This window comes from Myxine glutinosa, chromosome 14 (assembly GCF_964187855.1).
Source record: "Myxine glutinosa chromosome 14, kmMyxGlut1.1, whole genome shotgun sequence".
Lineage (NCBI taxonomy): Eukaryota > Metazoa > Chordata > Myxini > Myxiniformes > Myxinidae > Myxine > Myxine glutinosa.
In genome coordinates, this window is record NC_136274.1 from 26177185 (window position 1) to 26201931 (window position 24747).

Here is a 24747-nt window from a genome sequence, read left to right on the forward strand (position 1 = left end):
ATATATATATATATATATATATATACTAGCGGGGTCACCCGTGGGAATCCCACGGGCATGGATGTGTGTGACATTTCGACATATTGAGTTAGATGCTGCACATTCATTTTTACAAAATGGTTACTGGCAAGTCATCAGATCCAGAAATGGTGTGATGAACACTTTATTTATTTCACATAATATGTGACCCCTCACTCCTCTCCACCTGACACTCTCCTGTCTCCACCTAGCACTCCTCTCCTCTCCAAACCCTCACATCCCTCTCCTTTCCAATCCCTCACCTCTCCAATCCCTCACACTCCTCTCCTCTCCAATCCCTCACACGCCTCTCCAATCGCGCCTCACACTCCTCTCCAATCGCGCCTCACACTCCTCTCCAATCACGCCTCACACTCCTCTCCAATCGCACCTCACACTCCTCTCCAATCGCGCCTCACACTCCCCTCCAATCACTCCTCTCCAATCGTGCCTCACACTCCTCTCCAATCGTGCCTCACACTCCTCTCCAATCGCGCCTCACACTCCTCTCCAATCGCGCCTCACTCGCCTCTCCAATCGGCTTTCCCCGTCTCGTTTCTCTCCTTTTTCTCCCGTCTCGTTCTTTTTCTTGCTCCAAATCGGCCCATCTCGCCCGTCGGCCCGTCGGAATCGGAAATCGGCCCGTCTTGCTTTCGTGCTTGTGCGTAAATAAATTGTGTTCATGACACCATTTCTGGATCTGATGACTTGCCAGTAACCATTTTGTAAAAATGAATGTGCAGCATCTAACTCAATATGTCGAAATGTCACACACATCCATGCCCGTGGGATTCCCACGGGTGACCCCGCAAGTTTGCATTGACGTTCGTCGATGGACTCGTTCGCCCGTCTCATTCGTTTTCTTGCTACATCCTGTTCAAGTCTGCGTTCTTCATCGATCGTCTCATCCATTTTGGAAATGGAAGTTTCCACGCACCGCATGAATTGTCACGATCCTCAATAGGAAGTGTCTCATAATTATCAAATGACAAATGGCAAGTAAATTACATTGTGAAAATTTAATATTTCAAATAGACCTATTTAAAGTGTATGCGCAAATAACTAATAAATAAAAAAACGAAGAAATATGTCTCGGTAATTTCCTGAACTCGGTAATTTCTCGGTAATTTTACTTCCGGCTAAAAATGTTGAATGAAATAAAAACGAAGAAATATATGTCGTTTTGTGACGACTGGCATCAAAGGTAAACGGTGAATTCACTCGGTTTATTCGGTTCGGCTCGGTTTAAAGAAAAAGCGATAATGTCGAAATGTTGACGTCTGTGTCATGTTGGGCGGTGTATGATACTTGTTGGCTGTTGGGCGGTGATATGGTGTATTTTTAAAAATATATCTCTGCGTTTTCCCGCGTTGCTGACACCGAGTCTAAAACCATGATGGTGAGTTATATTGGAGATAAAGGCGTGAGAGAGACTCAATGGCCTTGAAGTTACAGGCATTTGAGAATTCATTTCGTTCTATAAACGGCAACTTTCATCGGATTTTCTTCTCGTTTTTTTTCAACCGAGTCTAAAACTATGTTAGCGACTGTGAAAAATGAAATGATATATCGAATTTAAAATAGATATCGACACATTGCCGTCGGTGTCATGTTGGGCGGTGTATGATACACCATGACGCGATTTTAAAAAATATATCTCTGCATTTTCCCGCGTGTGTGGAATGTTTGTGGAAAATTAAAGATTTCAAATAAACCTATTTAAAGTGTATGCGCACATAACTAATAAAAAAAACGAAGAAATATCTCTCGGTAATTTCCTGAAACATATTTTACTTCCGGCTAATATGTTGAATGAAATAAAAACGAAGAAATATATGTCGGCATCATTGTTGACGTTTTTGTGACGACTATCATCAAACGAAATAGTAATATATCATAACGGAAAAGCAAAAGCGAATTTTTAATATATATCGACACATTGCCGGCGGTGTCATGTTGGGCGGTGTATGATACACCATGACGCGATTTTAAAAAATATATCTCTGCATTTTCCCGCGTGTGTGGATTGTTCTCAATTATTGCTGACACCGAGTCTAAAAGTAAAACCATCGATAAAAATGAAATCATATGGTGAGTTAGATTGGAGATAAAGGCGTGAGAGAGACTCAATGGCCTTGAAGTTACAGGCCTTTGAGAATTCATTTCGTTCTATAAACGGCAACTTTCATCGGATTTTCTTCCCGTTTTTTTTCACCCGAGTCTAAAACTATGTTAGCGACTGTGAAAAATGAAATGATTTATCGAATTTGATTTGAAATAAAACTGGGGGAGAGCAAGACACCACGGGCCTACAAAACAGGACTCAAAGCTATGCGAGTTAATAAAATGGTGGATATTTGTTTATAGCCACTCCCAGAATGGGTGGAGCTATGGGTGGAGCTACTCTGCAAACCGAGTAAGCCACACCCCGGACAGACACCCAACAGATAGACAGACAGACAGACAGAATCATCTACGGCTATTATAATATAGATATATATATATATATATATATATATATATATATATATATATATATATATATATATATATATACATATATATATATATATATATACAGTATATATATATATATATACATATATATATATATATGTATATATATATATATATATATATATATATATATGTCGGATTGGGACTTAGACCTTGGGACTCAGAAGACTCAGGGAAAGGAGCAACGGATATATTTATTAGAACTCGTTTACACAAGCTTGCGGACAACAGGATGTCGCAGGAAGGTCACACAAAGTGACCAACACTACAACAAGATGCTCTGAAATAATTCGATTTAAACTTGCTATATATAAAGAATATAGGGTGTGGCTTTAGCTCACAAGATACAGAGAAAGAATGGGCTCATTGGTCCTCCCACCATAGTCCCATCCTGTTGTTCAGTTTAGCTAAAGGAAGTTCATCCAAGGCCACTCATGGGTTAGCTCAGATAAGGAGATGGTCAGCAATATGTGGCAACATGTTTACAACTTTCTGTATAGAGACCTTGGTTGGGGAAGTACAAAGGGAGTGGGCACTCATAAATGTGTCAGCCTACAGGATATTGGCAAAGTCATGTGGGAGGCTGAGAGATAGCAGCTGCAACCAAGGCCAAAAAGGGGGACAAGGGATTATGCCAACACGGGGCAAGAGCTCACAAGCACAGAACTCCTTATTAGGGTATTACACATCCCCAATGCACAAGAAAGGACTAAGTATTTTAAAAGAATACAGCAATCAGTCAAAACAAAACATATAATTGGTTATACTTGGTAATTGGTAAAGCAGCAAGAATTAACAAAGGGGGAGGGGAATAACAGCTCCCTACATACCGCCCTTTTGGATCTAAGATACAACGTTATCTACGAGCCAAGCAAAGGCCTTTATTTCAAACAAAGCAGAAACAAAACGAATCAAGAAAGTCATTCAACATATCACGCGAAGGCAGCCCAGTGAGCATGTAGTGCCCAAAGCACTCCACATCGCACCCAGCAGGATGATTCGCGTCTGTATGTGAGTATGCAAGGTAAGTCCGTAAAGACAGGGTGATCAAATGACATGTAAAATTCTCCAAGGGTAGTGAAGTAGGCAGTGTCACTAAACATACCACGCGAATGCAGCCCAGTGAGCATGTCCCGTACCCAAAGTACCACACATCGCACTCAGCAGGATGATCCGCGGGTATGTGGGTGTATGTGGGTGTATGTGGGTGTATGTGGGTGCATGATGTAAGTCAGGTGTAGATGGGTGTATGATGTGAGACCGTAGAGGCATGAAGATCGAATAGCGTGTCAGATCCACAACGAAGACCTCTGGTTCAGCCGGGGTCCACACCCAGGAGGATCTCCCGACCCACCCTTGGTGCACAGAGGTGCGGCCAGGACTCCCCCCCGACTGGAGCTCGCCCAAGCTTCCCCAGGTGAAATCCTTGTAGATCTTCAGCGCTCAATCGATATTCATGTTCATGAGGTCTCTTATATGCTGGTGATCTGGGGAAGACACAATGTCATCAGTATCAGGTGGCTTAAACCTATGGCCAAAAAACAAAGCATAACGGTCCAAAGGAGGGAGAGAAACTTCCTTTGGGTCAAAGTCGAGGTCGTCCGAGGCGATGCTGCTTCCACCGCCGTTATCCATGGACGAATCTTCAAGACAATCAGATTCGGAACTCAGAGTATCTCCAAGGTTGAGTTCCTCGCCATCCAGACTTGGGTTTGCAGTCGGGTTCAAATCCAGGATCGGGTCAGTGACGTTTGACTCACTGTGAGCTTGTGAGACATAAAGGTGAGCTCGTGAGACATAAAGAGGCAAAGCCTGCATTGAGACATAATCATCAGTCGGGGACCCTTGCAAGTGGCCCACATCATCATCAGTAACATTATTCTCAGGTGGCGTAGGCCTGCGGCGTAGGAGGCCAGCAACAGTCATAGCCTTACACATCGAGAAAAACTGAGAGGTCTGCCTTAGGTACTCGTTGGCGTCTGCATGCGACATGTTGGGGTCCAGAGTAATCGGCGTCCTGGCAGCCTGAAATGCTCGGAGGTCCGCAAATGTGTAATCAAAATCATTATCAGTAATATCAACAATGGAAGAACAATCTTCAGAAGCGGAGATCTCATTGTCACGGCCCAGTGACTCGTTCAGGTCGTCGTTCCAGGATCCGCGATCTGCAGTCACGTCGACGGCCGGAGTGTCATCTGGACCCATGGTCAGCTTGTCGGTCATCACCATGGCCTTTTCTGGTGTCGTCTTCAGTGTCCATCCTGTGGTAAACTTTCTCACACACGCAAGGACTAAAGCCTTGATTAGTACACAACAAACCACGATTCCAAGGACTATTGCCAAGGCGGTCAATATCCACTTTACTATCGTACCCGTCCATCCTTTAAACCAGTCAGTAAGCCACTGGTGGGAGGCTTCCCGATCCATTCGATCCCTTGTCAATATATGAGCACTTTCTCTTAACCTTATAATAGCAGCACTGACCCCCTGTGAAGGATCAGGAATAAAAGTACAACATCTACCCTCAATTATCCCACATACCCCTCCTCGTTCTGCCAGTAGCATATCTAACGCAACCCTATTTTGCATAACCATTGTACGCAGGTGGACAACCGTGTCCAACATTTCGTCATGTGCTGTAGCGGTGTCGTTGGCCACCCTTTCTAAGATTAATGCAATTTTGTCAATGCGGTAACTGCTCATGACCGTCCCAGCCCATGGGAAAAAGAAACTAACGGCTTTCTCCCAATCAGCGCCGTGTAAGGTGGTGGTGCCGTCGTCGTGCCAATAGGTGCTTCGTTGTATCCTTATGAGTGCAGGGGTATTATGCAAGTGTTGTCGCATTTCCATCTCTGGGAAAACTGATCCTAAATAGCAAATTCCTCCCCAATTATCAGGTAAATACGGGTAAGCTTTGTTCCCGCATACAAACATGGTCCCGTGTGGAGCCACTAAATGAGTGGTCATACAAGTGCGAAGGTCAGGGATAGTGTTTGTCCCATTTTCCCCTTCCCATGCCAACTGGAGGTGTGTGAGGTTATGTAAGGGCGAACTTGTAACATTTACTAACAGCCTGTGTTTCCCTTCCCTAGGGTCCGCAAGGAGGGTATCTCTACACACGGATTTGCCTACCATTATTTGGCCCTTTCCTTCTAAGCAGAGGGCCCCCCTCGCCGGCTTGACCCAAACCGGCACCGGACGTTCCTCGAAGTGTCGGGACTCGATGGGGGGGGAGTACTGAAAAACTCGTTTACATGCGGTTCCGTCAGAACCTTGGCTTGTCAGGGTTGTACTAATGCATTTGGTGTCTAGTGGCTTCGAGCACAAATCATTGAGCGATAGGGGTAACACTACCATTGGTATTCCTGCTGTGCTGGTGCGGGGAAGGTGCATACACATCCAACACCGTGTCCTATTCTGTACTGTGGCCATATGCCGTGCGACCTTCCAGTATGTGTTCTCCTCTGGCTTCCTTCTTACTTCCTGGGCAGGCGGGGTTTTAATGACGTAGGAGGCGCAACTAGGTCGGAAGTAGGGTTCAGTTCCATTTGGGATTAACGTGCGAGGGGGCCATATTCCACATTCAAGTATCATTGGTGTATCCGGGCCAATGGGGGTATAATGCAATAAGAGGGTAGTATTCTCGATGCCCTCGCCCCATCGATATCCTGGGGCATATCGACTGCTTATGTGCCCAGTGTATGTTCCATTTTCCACTTTCCTAACCTTAGTCAGGACTAGGCGTGGTCGTGTCATGCGTGCCTGTGGTGTCTTATTGTGTACCACTATAGCTTCCACCCATCTTACAGATAACCACTTAAAGCGTGTTTCCAAGTTACAGCAATTCACCGCTACTTTGTCTCCCCAGCGAGCCGTTATATACTTGACGGGGTAGAGGGGGAACGCTGAATAGTTGTCGTGTCCTGGGTACTTGGGGAGGTCCTTTCTCGGTAGCTCAAAGTGCAAGAGCCTATCTTTGGCAGGGGGTTTGAGGCAGCTACCCAGAATTCCCATCACCATGACCGTCATCGCCGCCCTTAGGAGACTGTAGTGCCCTAGACGGTGCATTGTCATCAGCAGTGTGAGGTGCGGTGTCCTGTGTGGCTTGTGGTGCGGGAATGGACAACTTACAATGGGTGGCGTGGATCCACGAAGGTTTACCCTTGCAGAAGACTGCCGTCGGTGTGGTCAGTAGCACCTGGAATGGTCCCTTCCACCGTGGCTCCAAAGCAGCTTTGCGGGTGAAGTGCTTTACGAGCACCCAGTCGCCGGCTTGGAAGTCGTGGATGGCGTGGCCTATTGGTTCAGGCAGCGCCTCTCGTACTCGAGCATGGATGCTGCGTGCCACATTGGACAAGCCTATGCAAAATCTCAAAAGCATGTCATCCATCACCGGTAAAGCAAGGGTGGACATGTCCGTTGGTGCTGAAACGGGCAAGCTCATAGGTCGTCCCATTAATATTTCGTGGGGGGAAAGGCCCGTAGTGCGACCCGGGGTGGAACGGATGCTCATCAATGCAAGCAGGAGAGCCTCCGGCCACCTCAAGCCTGTGTCTGCGCAAAGTTTCGCTAGTTTATTCTTTAAAGTCTTATTCGTCCGTTCCACAAGTCCCGATGACTGTGGGTGGTAAACGCAATGGAAGGACTGTTTCACGCCCAACGCCTTCAGGATGCCCTTGACCACCTGCGCCGTGAAATGGCCCCCTTGATCGGACGAGATTATCTGGGGAATGCCAAATCTGCACATAAAATCCCGCACGAGGCGCTTCGCTACTGTCGGGGCATCGGACTTGACGCATGGGTAGGCTTCGACCCATTTGGTGAACGTATTGTTACAGACACGGTTTTAGATGTTATTTTACCGAGCGGTTGGTATTACCGCGTCCGAACAGTTACTCCCCGATTAGAACCCGATTCCACCCGACGTTGACCAGATCGCACCGCAGATATTCAATCGGGAAACCTCTAAAGCGACCGAAAGAGAATGAAAAGAGAAGAAGACAGAGTACGGAGGAAGAACAGATTTATTATACACACACAAGCAATGGATGGAAGAAGCAGTCACACAGCGAATCGTTAACTTACACTATTCATTTTACTTAACCCCAAGACAACGAGTAGGACAGACGACGTTCACACTTACACGGGGGATATTGCAGGCAGGTAGGGCTTGAGGTGGATTGCTGGAGAGGGAGGAGGGTCGGAGGCAGCAGCTCTCAATTCCTCGCGGTTTTTGGCGGGAAAACCCTCCGTCGCGTATCCGCTGTTGTAGACGTCACGCGCTGACTCGGCACACCTGCTACTCTTCTTCTGGTGGAGCCGTCTCCCTCCTTTCAGCGCGTCTCTCCAAAGCTGGTTTCCTTTCCGAGTACCTCTCCTCTTTGGCTTGGAGCATTTCGCATCTCACCGCTCCTCCTGGTGTCGCCTCTTCGCTCATCTCCCAGGTCATCTGGTGAAGCAGTCCCTTACAGTCGCTTTTATAACTCGGGGCGGAATCAAGCCGCCGGCTGCGAGGGCACGCCTACCGGTTCGCTCACCGCGGTGCTGATTGGCCATGCGACCCTCTGGCTCACTCCTCCCCTCTATGACGAGGTGGAGACACGCCTTTCTTCTCCGAGATTAGCACATGGGCAATGGCGGCTTGCGGGATTGAACACAACTCGCACCCTTTTGAAAGGAACTTTGGAGAGCGGAGATGATTTGGGGAAATTGGAAGGGCCTACGCTTATTTTGTTTGATACAATGCAAAGTCAATCTAGTGGGAAACACATATTTAGCCTACATAGAATAAGGAAATACACTATTTAAAAAGATATATCGTGGCCTGCGTGTAAGTTTCATGGAATTAACTAGGAGGACGGCTGCGACCATTATTTACATTACCAGGGTGTTACCATACTTTTGTAACGTTCACATTGTAACGTTTTCACATTCGTTACACTTCCTCCAAAATTGTTACACTTCTCAAAAAACCATTACACTTCTCAAATTCGTTACACTTCTCAAAACCGTTACACTGCACCCTCCTTTCTTCAGGCCCATACTCGGGCCTACTAAACTTTAACTTAGTGTGACACGTAGGTGTAATTCCCTCTACAATTAACCTGACCCTGAGTGTGACAATTTTAAAACACAAATAAGTATGTCCCCCTATTGCATTGCACCCTGTCTAACAGACTCAAGCCCACAGCTAACCGAATTACGGAATTATTCTCAAACTATACATTTACGGTGGGGAGCATTATTTACAATGACGTGATTTCTTATTTACAACGCAACCCAGGACCTGTGTTTTTTTTGTTTTTTTTTCTTAGGGAACAAGAAAAAGAAATTCCTGTTGGGAGGGAGGAGACAGCACGCATTGCATCGATGCACCAGTACCAATACCACCAAAGCACCCAAAAGCACCACAAGCACCACAAAGCACCAAAAGCACCACTCGGTGCGCAGTCACCATGGTTCTTAATAAACACAACAAAACAACTGGTGGTGGTCTTCTCTTTCTCTGCTGGGCCGATGTTCTTCCCGACGTCTTCTGGCTTCATGCGGCCTATTTGGACATAATAAAAAGCACAACTTGTGTTCGTTTTTATTTAGGGCCTCAGGGGCCAACTAAGGGTGGTCCACCTGTTTGGCATAGGTGCCACCTTACCGAGGTCCGCAAGCAAGATTCCCTGGCCACTATGGCCGGTCTCCAACAGAGGTGCCCTGCCCCAGAACCTGGGGTCCATCAAGTGGTACTTGGCCGCAGAACAGCGGTCCATAAAGTGGTACATCAACGCAATGCATGCTGGTTCTGGGAATCTCGTGCGCACAATGGCCACCTCACGCACGCTACCCTCAGCACCCAATGGCGCACAGGTCATGTGGGAGACAAAAGAAAGACAATTGAGCGAGGGGTAAGGTCACAAGGGTACACGTCAATAAGGCAATGCAAGGCGAAATGCGTACGGAGGGCGAAGTGAGAAAGCTCGTCCCTACCGTACGTCACCCCCCTGTCACCTACACTACCCTTGCCCTTACCCCATATTTACAAAATCTACCCATTTACAAATTCGTCACTACTGTCACGTCTTCCCCATATTTCCTCTATACCAAATTCGTCTCCACAATCCCTCGACTTCAAAATTTGCCATCACCAATTCATCATCAATCCTCATAAGGAGGGAGAGATGGAATTACGCACATTGTCACACCCACGTCATGATGCGTCTCACAATCCAAACATTTGCATCAAAAATAATTAAACATGGCATGGTGCAGAGTACCTGTCACCTCAGGTGAGTGGATGCAGATGGTGTGAGGAGATCCTTCTTCCTAACTATCCTCTAAATGACTTTAACACACTTTACACTACCCGGGGTCTTTCCCTGCCAATCCATTGGCCAACTTACACTATGGGTTCTAAAAACCAATTCCCATTGCCCAAACTGTGGTGCTTCTCAATTTGGGGTCTCACTCCCCCGATTCATCTCCCGGTGCCTTCGCACAATTTCTGGGCTGCGACGTGTAGCTCTCCCAGCAGGTCTACCCACCTGCACACCTCCACCACTGCAGTTGCCACCCGAGCTTACCTAGCTCCTCACCCTAACCTAGCTAACTGGGGAAGGCCCTCTCCTGGCTCTGTCACCCCTTGGTGCCCTCTGGCACTGGGCTACCCGGGTCCGTCCTCCGGATCCTCGGGCCCCATCCACAACAACTACTACCGGCTCCCAGAGCCCACCTGCGGCCTCACCTGGCCGACATCCTCACAGTGGTGGAGTGCCCAAACCAACTACACACACTAACAGGCTACACGCCCAGCCATTTCCACAACACTAATGCACCCATCCAAAGACCATTCTTTCACCCGCACCACAGATGCCAATATCCAACCACAATTTACCTATACCCTCTACCTAACACTTACACTACCCGCCCCGGGTATCCGTGATGGGGGTCCACTCTTCCCCCATTCACACCTTCGCACCATCCACTCCACTCCACAATTTCCACCATACTCACTCCACGACCATCCATTCCAATACTCCATACCATTTATTCCATACTACCATTCTCCATACCTGCTGTTGCACACCTGTGCCCTCACACCTGGTGCCACCTGCACCCTCCTTTCTTCCTGGACCATTTGGTCATCACAATACCCATCATCATCACTCACTCATACACTGCTCCATTCACCTGTTCAGTTGCACACCTGTGCAATCACACCTGTTCAATCCTCACACACACGGCATCATCTCATCTAACTACTCCCCTCTGAAACTTGCGCTTCCCAGTCGTCCCTTTAAACTATTGCGCTCCCACGTCATTATCATCCACGCTAATCTACCTGCGTCCCCACTCCAGGTATCAGTCACTAACTAAACTTAACGTTACCTAATGTCATCTTCGCTAGATCCCTATCAATATAACCAAGCCCTCCCTGGCTCGGTTGTCATAGCCACCCCATAAACTATTGCGCATTTGCCCCCCACTTGTGAGGGATGACAGAGTTGCCATCCCTCCACATGGGGGCGTTCCCACTATCATTTTGGCACACCAAATTTCAGCCAATCAAAAATTTTCTATTTACTGCCAATTCTACTCACTTTTCTAAATTTCGGATCAAAAACACTATCCTCATCACCCGTCTACTTATTACATCCTCTCGGTGCGCCAATTCACGTCTAAAGCTCGGCTTCGTACAGCCGAGCCATGAACGCGGGTTCTTTTGTGCCGGCGGCTGGATGCGTCCCGCATTCGGGGCAGGGACGGGGGCTTACCCGGGCCGAGATCCCATGCACCACCTCGGCGTGGAGCCATCCAATGTCCCGATCTCGACCTGCCGGCACGTCTCAATAGAAGTGGTCGCCATGACGACCCTTCCTATCGGGCTGCCCGCTCCGCCTAGTGGAGCCCGGACGCGGCCGTTCCAAGCGAGGCACAGCGTGGATCGCGTACGGCGGTTCTTTCGAAACCGCCGTGGTTCGGATCCCCGCTGGTCCTCGCGGCACGCGAAGCTGCCCGCCGCGCACCGAGGGCCCGATTCGGCTATAAGTCGTTCTAACCTCTAACCCGGTTACCGTCGATGCTTCACCTGGATTCTTACAAGCATACGCTACCCCTTTCTTGCTCATACCTCCAGCTGTTCCCATGCTCCTCGTACCTTTCCTTACACACCTCGGTACACTCATTCCGCTCACCGACTTAGTCACACACCTGACCACCGAACACCTTGGCACACATTCGTCGCTCGCACACCTCACCTCTTCGCGCCCCTTCCTCGGTCACCTCCTCTGTGACCATCACAGGTGTGCTTTCACTCGCACACCCAACCACGTGCCTCACAACCAACTCAAGTGTGCATTCCCACACACGCTCTACCATTCCAGGTGTGCATCCTTCCATTCCAGGTGTACATCCTCGCTCACCTGTCACAACCAACTCACGCTCCGTGTCACTCTCACTACTTTCACCTCCATTCTTGACCGCGCACTCACCCTTACTCTCGACAGCACACTCTTTCCTCATGCACCTGTCCGTTACACACCTTTCTCGCGCACACTCTTTCGTTACCTCCTCCGTAACACTTACCACACCGCGCTTCCATGTACCCCCTCGCACACGCGCTTCGACCAACTCACTCTTGACGGCATACTCACTCCTCGGCGTGCACTTTTTCCTCACACACCCCATGGTCGGACATTCTCGCACACCTCTTTTTTCGCACACCAGACCTGTCGCACACTTCACCAACGGCCTTTCACGAACACCCGGATCCAAACCAATCCCCAAGCCGACTGAAGCTTTCCTCACATCATATACATTGCCACTCACCTCCGTACCTCGTCGTCGCACCTCCTTTGCCACCTGCAAACTCTTTATTTGGTTAGTGAGCATCACATTATGAGTTGAGCACCGACCTTGTACCAATTCCATTACCTCCTCCTGGATTTCTCTCTTAGTTTCTGTCCGTCTCTTCTTAATTTCACTCACCTCTTCTTCCACTTCCTCTAATTTTTGTTTAACCTCTTTTATTTCTCGGTGCGTCTCCTCAAGTTCGTCCTCTAAGGCTACCGTGACCGTCTCTATGTGCATCCTCACGTCTCGGTCCTTCGTCTCCATTATCTCTGTCACCTCGTCCACCCTCATTGTCAGTTCCTCACGTACCATCTGACATTGCCTCTGTGTCGCTATCAAGTCATTTTTAATTTCTTTTTGTGTCGCCTTTAACCCTCCGAGTACTGCAGTGTTCCTTTGAACCTGCTCCACTAACTTCGTTTGTCCCTCTGTCAGCTGTTCCACCTCCTCCGTCAGATCTTCTATTCCCCCTTGTAACTTTGCCGTATTATTTCTCACCTCTTTCTCCATACGCTTCTCACCTCGCTTTACCTCCTCGCGTGGCCCCGAAACCTCCTCACTTACACCTCGTCGTATCCCCTCCATCTCCCTTGTAGATGCCACCCTCATCTGTCCCAATTCATCCCTCTGAGCATCCAGTTTACTTTCTAACCCGATTTGCACCTCCTCTATCTGGTTCCCCATTCGTTTGATTTCCCTGGCAGATTGTTCCCCTATTTCCCGCAATTTGTCCTCCATCCTATTTTCTAACCCCATTAACCCATTTTTCACCCCCTCTATCTGATTCTCCTGGGCAGCCATTCTATTTTCCACCCCCGTTAACCCATTCTTTACCTCTTTTATCCCGTTGTCTAACCCCTCGATTTGATTTCCTAGTTGCTCCCCCATTGTGTTTTCCATTTTCTCCATTTCCCTGGCTCTTTTTTCGTTGTCGCACTTCGACTGTGCCATGTATTCGCTAAACTGTGCCATGAACTGTTGCATGTCAAACGGCTGCATGTTAAAGCCCGCTGATACAGCGGGCTCGGCTACCGCGCGCTCGTGCGAGGCGCCTTTTTGCGCGCCTGAAACCTCGTGCGCGAGAGCGCCATTTTGTGCGTCTGATACACCCTCAACCACCTCATTGCTCTCCTCCTCCCTTTCTTCCCCTAAGTCCTGGGTTACCCCTAACCCGTCTATCTCCCCCACCGACATCCGATCGCCTTGATTGTCCATGGCGCGATCTCAAAATTCGGGTTTTATAAAACAACAAAATTTCGGCAGCTCGTAATTTTGACCAAATTTTTTCTAGATGTTTAAAAAAAAATTTGGTTCGGGCCCCGAATCTCACGCCCAGACACCAATTGTTACTGATATAACACAATTGGTGTCCCAAAATTTGGGCCTAACAAATTTATTCCCAGGTCCGAATCCAACTCCTGACAACCAATTGTTACAGACGCGGTTTTAGATGTTATTTTACCGAGCGGTTGGTATTACCGCGTCCGAACAGTTACTCCCCGATTAGAACCCGATTCCACCCGACGTTGACCAGATCGCACCGCAGATATTCAATCGGGAAACCTCTAAAGCGACCGAAAGAGAATGAAAAGAGAAGAAGACAGAGTACGGAGGAAGAACAGATTTATTATACACACACAAGCAATGGATGGAAGAAGCAGTCACACAGCAAATCGTTAACTTACACTATTCATTTTACTTAACCCCAAGACAACGAGTAGGACAGACGACGTTCACACTTACACGGGGGATATTGCAGGCAGGTAGGGCTTGAGGTGGATTGCTGGAGAGGGAGGAGGGTCGGAGGCAGCAGCTCTCAATTCCTCGCGGTTTTTGGCGGGAAAACCCTCCGTCACGTATCCGCTGCTGTAGACGTCACACGCTGGCTCGGCACACCTGCTCCTCTTCTTCTGGTGGAGCCGTCTCCCTCCTTTCAGCGCGTCTCTCCAAAGCTGGTTTCCTTTCCGAGTACCTCTGCTCTTTGGCTTGGAGCGTTTCGCATCTCACCGCTCCTCCTGGTGTCACCTCTTCGCTCATCTCCCAGGTCATCTGGTGAAGCAGTCCCTTACAGTCGCTTTTATAACTCGGGGCGGAATCAAGCCGCCGGCTGCGAGGGCACGCCTACCGGTTCGCTCACCGCGGTGCTGATTGGCTATGCGACCCTCTGGCTCACTCCTCCCCTCTATGACGAGGTGGAGACACGCCTTTCTTCTCCGAGATTAGCACATGGGCAATGGCGGCTTGCGGGATTGAACACAACTCGCACCCTTTTGAAAGGAACTTTGGAGAGCGGAGATGATTTGGGGAAATTGGAAGGGCCTACGCTTATTTTGTTTGATACAATGCAAAGTCAATCTAGTGGGAAACACATATTTAGCCTACATAGAATAAGGAAATACACTATTTAAAAAGATATATCGTGGCCTGCGTGTAAGTTTCATGGAATTAACTAGGACGACGGCTGCGACCATTATTTACATTACCAGGGTGTTACCATACTTTTGTAACGTTCACATTGTAACGTTTTCACATTCGTTACACTTCCTCCAAAATTGTTACACTTCTCAAAAAACCGTTACACTTCTCAAATTCGTTACACTTCTCAAAACCGTTACAGTATCTACGATTACCAACACATAGCGAAACGACATGCTTGGTTCCAATTCTGTAAAATCGAACTCGATAGTTGCGAACGGCCCACTTGGCGGGGGCCGTCCCCCGTCATGTGCATGTCTCGGCGGCGCCCCTCTATTGTGTTGCTGGCAGACCACGCACGATCGGCACACTTCGGATACAATCCGTGACAGTCCTGGCGCTGCCCAAGTGTAGTTTATCTGTCCCATCACCCCCCTCTGGCACACATGACCATTTTGATGTGCCATGCGTGCCAGCCAAGGCAGTAAGGCCTGGGGTGCTATAGGTTTCTCGTCAAGGGTCCATATTTCTCCTGGCCCAAGGCGTATCGCCCCTCGTTTGAGCCAGTCCTCGTGTTCGGCCGTCGATGCAGCGTTCTGCAAGTTTATGATATCGTCCTTAGTTGGTGTGGCAGGTGGTCCCACAGTCGGTATGTCAGCAATCTGTGCGGACGTCGCCTTTGCTCGTGTCACCATTGGCATGTTGCATTCTATCTGTTGGTTGGCGGCTTTTCCTGCCGCCTCGTCCGCCCTTGCATTGCCCCGGGCAACGTCAGTGTCCGCCCTTTGGTGGCCACGACATTTAATTACCGCGATAGCGCGGGGAAGTAAAATGCTTCGGAGGAGCCCTTCTACCAACGCGCCATTCTTTATCACTGAACCGGCAGATGTGAGAAACCCTCTCATCTTCCAGATGGCCCCTTTATCGTGGACTACGCCGTGAGCGTAGGCCGAATCAGTGTAAATGTTGACGGCAAGGCCTTCCGCCAAGCTGCACGCTCTGGTCAAGGCGCACAGCTCCGCCTGCTGTGCGGAAAATGTAGGTGGAAGACGCCCGCTTTCTACCATCTCGCTATCCGAGCACACGGCGTACCCGGAAAACAGGGACCCGTCCCATGCGTGCCTAGCTGATCCATCGACATAATATGTACAGTCGGGGTATTCTAGGGGATTGTCCTTTAAATCCGATCGCACCGTGGAGACTAGCTGTACAACGTCGGCGCACACGTGGGGTTCGCCCTCCTCAGGGGTGGGCATCAGTGAGGCTGGGTTGAGTGTCGTGCAACGTTCGATCGTGATGTTGGCTGCAGTGATCAGTGCGGATTCGTATTGCATTAATCTAGTGTTAGACAAATGCTGTGCGCTTCGCTGTAACAACAGCGAAGTGACGCAATGCGGTACCCGTAGCGTTACTGGGTGTCCCATAACGATGTCCGCTGTTCTTTCTACTGCGTACTGCGTACCCTTGTTCGACCGGGTCTAACTTTTTACTAAAGTAGGCCACCGGCCGCTCCTTATCCCCATGGGTCTGTGTCAAAACTGACTGGGCGAAACCCCCCACGGCGTGAGTGTAGAGGGTAAATGGTTTCGCATAATCCGGGAGTCCTAATGACGGTGCCGTGACCAACGCCTTTTTCAGCCCTTCGAAACATCGCTTCAATTCATCCGTCCATACCAAGTCGTCCGGGGTGTTTGATTTGGTCGCCTCGTACAGTGGCTTTGCCAGCAGCGCAAAATCAAGTATCCAGGTGCGGCAGTATCCCGTCATACCTAGGAAGCGCAGCATTTGCCGTTGCGAGCGTGGGCGAGGTATCTCCATGATAGCGGTCACCCGTCCAGCATCCAATTCTCGTTTCCCGTGCGAAATGGCGTGTCCCAAGTAAGTTACAACCTTCCGCACAAATTGAAGTTTTGGTCTGCCTACTTTGTGGCCTTTGGCCGCCAAGGCCTTTAATAGGGCCATGGAATCCATTTCGCATGCCTCCTTAGAAGGGGAGCAAATCAACAAATCGTCAATGTATTGCAACAACACTGACCCTCCCGTCAATTCCACATCCGCCAGGTCGCGGTGTAGCGCCCGGGAAAACAGAGTGGGGCTATCTGAAAACCCCTGAGGTAGTACTGTCCAAGTATACTGTCGCCCCCTATGGGTGAAAGCGAACAAGTATTGTGACTCAGCCGCGATGGGCACAGAGAAAAACGCAGAACAAAGGTCGATAACTGTGAAGTATGTTGCGTCCGGCGGGATTGACATCATAAGGGTTTCTCCATTTGGAACTAGTGGGTGTATGCCCTGTATCACCTTGTTCACCTCCCTTAAATCCTGTACAAACCTCCATTTGTCTTTCGTCGGCTTTTTTACTGGCAAAATTGGTGTATTACATGGGCTATTAGTTTCCACGATAATTTTCTGTTCCACCAGGGATTGAATTACTGGTGCTATGCCTACGTCGGCCTCGGGTCGTAGCTTATACTGTTTTACGTTTGGCAAGCGCATCCCCGGCTGCACTGATATCACTAGAGGTTCGGCGTCTCGCATCCGTCCAACCTCATCATCGCTCTGAGGCCATAAATTGTCTGGCACCTCCGCTAGGAGGTAATCTGACTCACCCGGGTCCGTTAGCACTGCCCTCATGGCATAGGTGCCCTTAGGGGGCAACTCTGCTTCTTCGAACACTCCCTCCCTTCGTTGTGTCTTAATGTCAATCGAGAACCCTTCACCATTTTGGAGCCGTTTCACAGTCCAGCGGCCCCTTTTACATCGATAACCTTGTAAGGGAACTTCTCGTAACCGCCCCACCATCCAACCTACACTTTCCGGTGGCCACCCCTTGGCAGTAGTGAGGGTAACATGGGCGACCGCTCCTTCGGGGTATTGGGTCAACGCACGCTGACTCGAGGTTAGGATTACCTCGATACCTATCCCCTCACGGCCGATCCACATCCGTGATAAGTGTAGAGGCGTGCGCTCGCCCAGCTTTTCCTTAACCTTCTCTCGATAATTCTCGTCCTCGCCCTTTGCATCGTAATACGCCGTGCAATGGGGTGGATTATCCGTTAAGTTTTTTATCGAAATTTGGTGCAGTTGTAGCCAATCTCACAGAACTGGATTGTCCAAACACACATTATCTATGATATGCGTCCAAGTCGCCAGAGCCCCTTTATCCAAGCGCCACCAATACGCGGTGGGGCCGGGCCGAGACAATGCCATCATCAACAAGTCGTGTTTAGATTCCGCGACATCTACGAAAACTCCCTGCTCTGTACATGAAATTTGACAGCCCAATCGGCACAGTAAGTCCCGTCCCAACAAATTTGTTGGGGCGATAGTGGTCATCAAGAAAGCATGTTTAGCCTCCAGCGGGCCGCATGTTACTCGCACTTCCTCCGAAATAGGAAGCGCTTGGGGTGAGCCCGAAACGCCCATTATTTGAACGTTCCTCGCCGTGGGGCGCAAAGATGGCAATTGCCCCTTGTTAATTGTACTACGAGTCGCGCCTGTATCGACAAGAAACTCTAATTGTCGTCCGTCCACGTCCAACGTCAAGGTCGGTTCCTCTGCAGGTGTCATGGTCAAAAGAGGACACTCCTTGCGCGACCCGCCAGCGTCCCGTCAATAGGCCCCTCTATTGTGTTGGGGCGGAAACCCCTTACGAGCACTTGGGCAATCACCTCTCCAGTGTCCCATTTGCTTGCAATAAAAGCACGGTTCCTGCGGAACCGGTGGTGCGGAGGGCATAGGTCGTCCCTCTACAGCGCCCCTTCCGCCCAGCCGTCGGTCTGGCGGCCCCCACTGTGACTGGTTTACTGGTTGCCATTGCGGCGGACCCCGAGGCGGGGCCCAGTTCCCCCTTGGTCCATTCTGCATCCCACTATTGGGGGGTGGTCCAGGGGTTTGGAGAAGGGGTCTTGGTGGGTACCAAATTTGGGGAGGGGGCCCTAGTACGGTCCAAGTTTGAGGGTTTTGAGGAGGAGGGGGAAGAGGGGGGGGGGTATTGTCCATTGTGGTCTTGTCTCGTCCATATTAATTCGTCCATGGTCTTGGTCAGTACAACCTTCGCAGTCGTTGCCTTCGTGGTGGATCCACTCTCCATTGGGGAATTGGCCCCTATAGAAAGGACAACCGCTCCTCCCGTGGTCCTCATAACCCCGGACAGGCCCCCACTTCTGGCACTGATCGCGTATATGGCTCTGACTCTGATCCCCCTTTTTATTTTGATTAAGTTGAGCCCGTTTCTCCTGGACAAACATTTGCAATACTTCCTCCTTAATATCCTTCTTCTCCTCTAAGGAGGAGCCCGGGCATTGTTCCAACTTGTCGCATAACTCGTTGGTCGTCATTCCTTTCCAGCCGAAAAGGACGGACTGTACCTGTTTCTTTAATGCCGGCCGAAGCCCCTCGATTAGATATTGGTTTACCAATGGTTGGGGTAGCCCTCCCAGCTGCATCGGACCCAGTCCTCCCCAGCGCGCGATGGCCTTTTCCAACCTTTCCCGGTAATCTCCAATTGATTCTCCTGTTTTTTGTTTTATGGCCCCGATTTTTCCCCAGTCCGGACCTCCTGCTGGCAACAGCGCCAGCTCAATGGCATCTAGCAGCCGGACCTTCAGGTCCTCCCATTGTACTAGTGTTATCTGGGGGTTTGCACCCACCGCCCTTGGGTCTTCCATCGGCCACTGTGCTCTTTGTCTAGCCCTATCCCATACCTTGGGTGGGAGCACGGATACTCCCATATGGGTTATGTCTCGATAGTCGCACTCGCCAACTAAAAACCAATTCGACATGGTTGGCACTATCTGTCGTGGGTCCTCGATAAGCAAATGTTGAATCCTTTCCCGCATTACTGTTAAAGCGGATTCTTTCCATGGTACCCTTTCTCGGACCCCCTGACCTTGAGCATTAACTCCAATAACTTGTAAGGGGCACAATGTCTTCCTTCCTGTTATTTCCTGACATTCCAATGGGGTAGTTTGTGAGGTCTCGTTCCCATTACAGCCTACCAGTGAGGGGTATAACCCATCCTGTCCTATCGGTGGCGGGAACCCTGCGATGTCGGTCCCGTTATCTATCCCGTTAGCCCCGAGCTGTGCAAATGGACTTCCCTGGCTCGGATGGTTCTGGGGTATCTGGGGCGCGATGGTAGAGGGGTTGCAGGGAGGTGGTGGCGGGAGCGCAGAAAGGATAGGTGGTGCCTGAAACCCCGGGACAGGGCTTAGGTCTGGGGCTGGGGAGGGTAGATTGGTTACTACCTCCCCTACCGCGGGGTCTGGTTTTTCAACGAGCGGCATCAGTCGCGCGTTGGCCTGCCTTTCTAATTCTTTAATCGCTTCATCCTGCCTTTTATTCGCCTGTTTCCTCAGGCTCTTGAGTTTTGATACCTCACCGGCCAAGCTGGCCTGTATCGACCTTGCGTGTCGCTTCATCGCTTCTTCCTTCCACCAACCAAAGACTTTCCAATAGTCAGGCGGGAAGTGTTTCGTGTCCTGTTCTAACTTTTCTAATGCCCCATACAACGCGTCCAATTTTTCCAGTGCAAAAGACCCTCCTTCGGGCCACGGTTCACCTAAATCCTTAGTCAGCGCAACCCATGACTTCCCTGGTCTCGCAGCGTCATAGCCATACCTCTGAAACATGAAAAATGCTGGGGTATTTCTGAGCGGTTCACCTGCCTTTACAGTCTTATTACCCATCCTAGGAAAATTTAGTTTACCGACGTAGCCTTGTACCCGTGAGGTTCGCCCGCCTCGCGAGGTACGGCCGTCTACCTAACTCTTAAGAGGCTCGTAGCCTAGTACCCGTGAGGTTCGCCCGCCTCGCGAGGTACGGCCGTCTACCTATTCTCCTGAGAGGCTCGCCCGCCTACACAGCCGTCTAACCTATCCTTACTGTACTCTCCTGGCGTCCTACGCCCGTTTAATACTTCTATCTTTACTTATAATTCCAACGTCTCCCGGGTAGGCACCTCGGATCGGGACGCCGCCCTTATCCTTACCTTCACAACCCAGAGATCTATTACCCCTTACCCTCAGGCGCCCAACGTGGGGCACTTCCCCTTACGTAACGTTACCCTGACGAGTCCATAAACAGTCAGTTGCTCCGGGACCCAAGCGGTCCGTATTTAAATTTAGGTTCGTGGATCAGGTTCGAGCAGGGAACGGAACAAACGGCACCCGAGCAAGAGAGTGGGTTACAATTTGGGTTGACCCCCAGGCTATAAAGAAAAAAACAAAAGAAAACCACAGCTCACCTGACCCGGATCAATTGCCAGCTGGTCTCACCACTCACTTGCCTGGGACCGCGTCCCGGACTGCACAAACTGATCCCACCGCTGCCACCACTTGTCGGATTGGGACTTAGACCTTGGGACTCAGAAGACTCAGAGAAAGGAGCAACGGATATATTTATTAGAACTCGTTTACACAAGCTTGCGGACAACAGGATGTCGCAGGAAGGTCACACAAAGTGACCAACACTACAACAAGATGCTCTGAAATAATTCGATTTAAACTTGCTATATATAAAGAATATAGGGTGTGGCTTTAGCTCACAAGATACAGAGAAAGAATGGGCTCATTGGTCCTCCCACCATAGTCCCATCCTGTTGTTCAGTTTAGCTAAAGGAAGTTCATCCAAGGCCACTCATGGGTTAGCTCAGATAAGGAGATGGTCAGCAATATGTGGCAACATGTTTACAACTTTCTGTATAGAGACCTTGGTTGGGGAAGTACAAAGGGAGTGGGCACTCATAAATGTGTCAGCCTACAGGATATTGGCAAAGTCATGTGGGAGGCTGAGAGATAGCAGCTGCAACCAAGGCCAAAAAGGGGGACAAGGGATTATGCCAACACGGGGCAAGAGCTCACAAGCACAGAACTCCTTATTAGGGTATTACACATCCCCAATGCACAAGAAAGGACTAAGTATTTTAAAAGAATACAGCAATCAGTCAAAACAAAACATATAATTGGTTATACTTGGTAATTGGTAAAGCAGCAAGAATTAACAAAGGGGGAGGGGAATAACAGCTCCCTACATATATATATATATATATATATATATATATATATATATATATATATATATATATATATATATATATATACATATATATATATACATATATATATATATACATATATATATATATACATATATATATATACATATATATATATACATATATATATTGTTGCGGTTTTGAGAATAAAGGCAAACCCCCCTTTTAGTTAGTTGCACCACAACATGTAGCCTCGCTTAGTTCAGTTATTTCTTATTCAATGTTAAGTATAGTCTCCTTCCCCGTGTTAGTATGCGTTGATGCAGGTAAGTAAGTGTAGGCCTCATTGGGCCTGGAATGCCATGTGCTAGGCCCAGGACAAGTCGAGGAGGCCCGAGGGAGGAGCTAAAGGGGAGTGGCGAACAACGGCAGCCAATGGGAGCTGAAGGGGAGTGGCCAGCAACGGCGGCCAGGGGAGGTGCTTGTCGTACATGATCTTATATTATCACATACATCATGAAATACAAGTTTTCCAACAAATTTCAGAATCTTCGACCTTTGACCTTTGAAGGTCACAAAGGTCAAATTTTCAAAGTTGTCGGAATCGAAACAAATTTTCGGTATTGTGTAGCTAACTAACCTCATAACTGATTATGGTCCCGATTTGATGCATCAATCGTCTGATTGTGACGATCGTGACGATTAGTCAGGTTCACTATGTTTTTTCGTTCAAAATCATGGTAGATTAGCAAACCTATACATTTTTGGAAACGTTATTACATGGAAAATCTGAAAATCAATGTTTACATTTGCCAATTCCGACCAATTCGATTCGACCAATTAGACCAATTCGACCAATCGACCAATTCCATTCGACCAATTCGACCAATCGACCATTCGACCAATCGCTTCGATCGACCATTCGACCATTCGACCACTTCGATCGATTCGATTCGATTCATCGAATTCGATTTGATCGACCATTCGACCAATTCGATTTGCCAATGAATTTGACCGACCTTTGCTTGTGTGGAACGGACTGTGAAAACGATGCGGACTATATTGTCGGATACGACACACAGGACAGTGATGACGAACTATAAATGGCATATTCTGTAATCGTGTATGTTTGATGCCATTGACTGCCTGTGTATATTTTGTCATTGACTGCCTGTGTAGATGTGAAGTTATACTGACTGCATGTGTATATATGATTTTGCTGACTGCCTGTGTATGTTTGGTGATATGAATTATTGTGACACATTTTGATGTTATTAACTGCCTGTACAAAATGATAACATGTATTTGATTATGCAACGTATCGCAAATATAAAGACAGTATTTTGCAATTCAAAACCTTTGATTCGTGTCTTACCATTCCCCATAGCACTAATTTGATACTTTCATTGGATTCCTTGTCCCTGAAAATATAGGTTTAGTATATTTTTTAAAGTTTTTAGGGTAATTAGAGGCAGAAATAGAACAAAATATGTATTTTACAGTGGCCATTTTGAAAATCCAAAATGTCCGCCATACAGGTATCTCTCCAAATGTAAACATTGATTTTTAGTTTCCTTATGCTATAACCTTTCCAAAAATGTATAGGTTTGCTAATCTACCATGATTTTGAACGAAATATAATTTATTGACATAGTGAACCTGACTAGATCGACTTGATTGTCCGTCCTTTGTCATTGAATACCACTCGCTGGTGAACCATCGTCGTCTCCTGACTTGTTTTATTTATAATTACTGGCCTGACTCGGCACGCTCTGCGTGCCTCACCACACGTCGTTTCAGAGGGATAGGCATCTTTGACCATTTCGGTGTCTTTTGGGTCTTCATGGTGTTTTGGGTCTTCAGAGTCTTTTGGATCCTCTGGGCCTTTAAGGGTATTTTGGGTCTTTGGGGTGTTTTGGGGTCTTCAGGGTCTTTGATGTCTTCAGAGGCTTTTGGATATTTTGGGTCTGCGGGTCTTCGGGGGCTTTTTGGGTCTTCAGGGTATTTTTGGTCTTCGGGGTCTTTTTGGGTCTTCAGGGTCTTTTTGGTCATCGGGGTATTTTGGGTCTTCGGGGTATTTTGGGTCTTCGGGGTATTTTGGGTCTTCGGGGTATTTTGGGTCTTCGGGGTGTTTTGGGGCTTGTCTTCGGTCTAACCATGCGTAGAGTGAGAAAACACTTCGGGGTGTTTTGGGGCTTCGGGGTGTTTTGGGGCTTGTCTTCGGTCTAACCATGCGTAGAGTGAGAAAACACTTTGGGGTGTTTTTGACAATGGCCCATTGTCAAGTACTCCGCTTGGGGAATAAGATATGCTAATGATTGTCATCAGCACCTTAATTATGACGTCATAGTTCGACAAGTACAACACTTGATTCGATCAGTATGAATTTTTTTCTCGGCAATTCTTGGTCCGATTGACACTAAATTTTCACCATAGGAGGGCCTCCTCCTGTAGAATATTTTAATGATAATCATGACATCATAGGTCATGTGTTACAGGCGCCATCTTGGAAAAAACCGAAAAACGTTGCACCTATATATCTCTAAGACTGCTCTCTGGAAAAAATTTAAACGTGGCTCATTGTAAATAACTCAAAATGGGGAATAGGTGTTGTTAACGATGACGTCATTGGTGCCATAATTATGACGTCATTCGACGGGGACAACGTTTAGTCTGATCAGTTTGAAATTTATTGAGCATGATCTATGCAACAATTATATTGGAGAATATAAATTTAATATGAATATGCATTGCGTAGGGTGAGAGCTTCGTCGACAATAGTCAGTCGATCGAGTACGCAGCCCTCGCAAACATCTGTAGGCCTAGGCCTAGCTAGGCTAGGTTGTTTGATCTTGGGCTTAGAATTAAAATTCAAATTAATTTTATTGAATGGATAGATTGGGATAGAATGCAGGACTTACCTACTGTAGGCTATACGGTCTAGACTTCCAGTCGAC

At 48.3% G+C, this 24747-nt stretch overlaps 1 protein-coding gene across 1 annotated transcript in view; it reads left to right on the plus strand.

The window, feature by feature from the left end:
* Nucleotides 1-24747, plus strand: part of LOC137412300 (stomatin-like) — a 64623-nt gene that overhangs the window by 33832 nt on the left and 6044 nt on the right. The window lies entirely within an intron of this gene.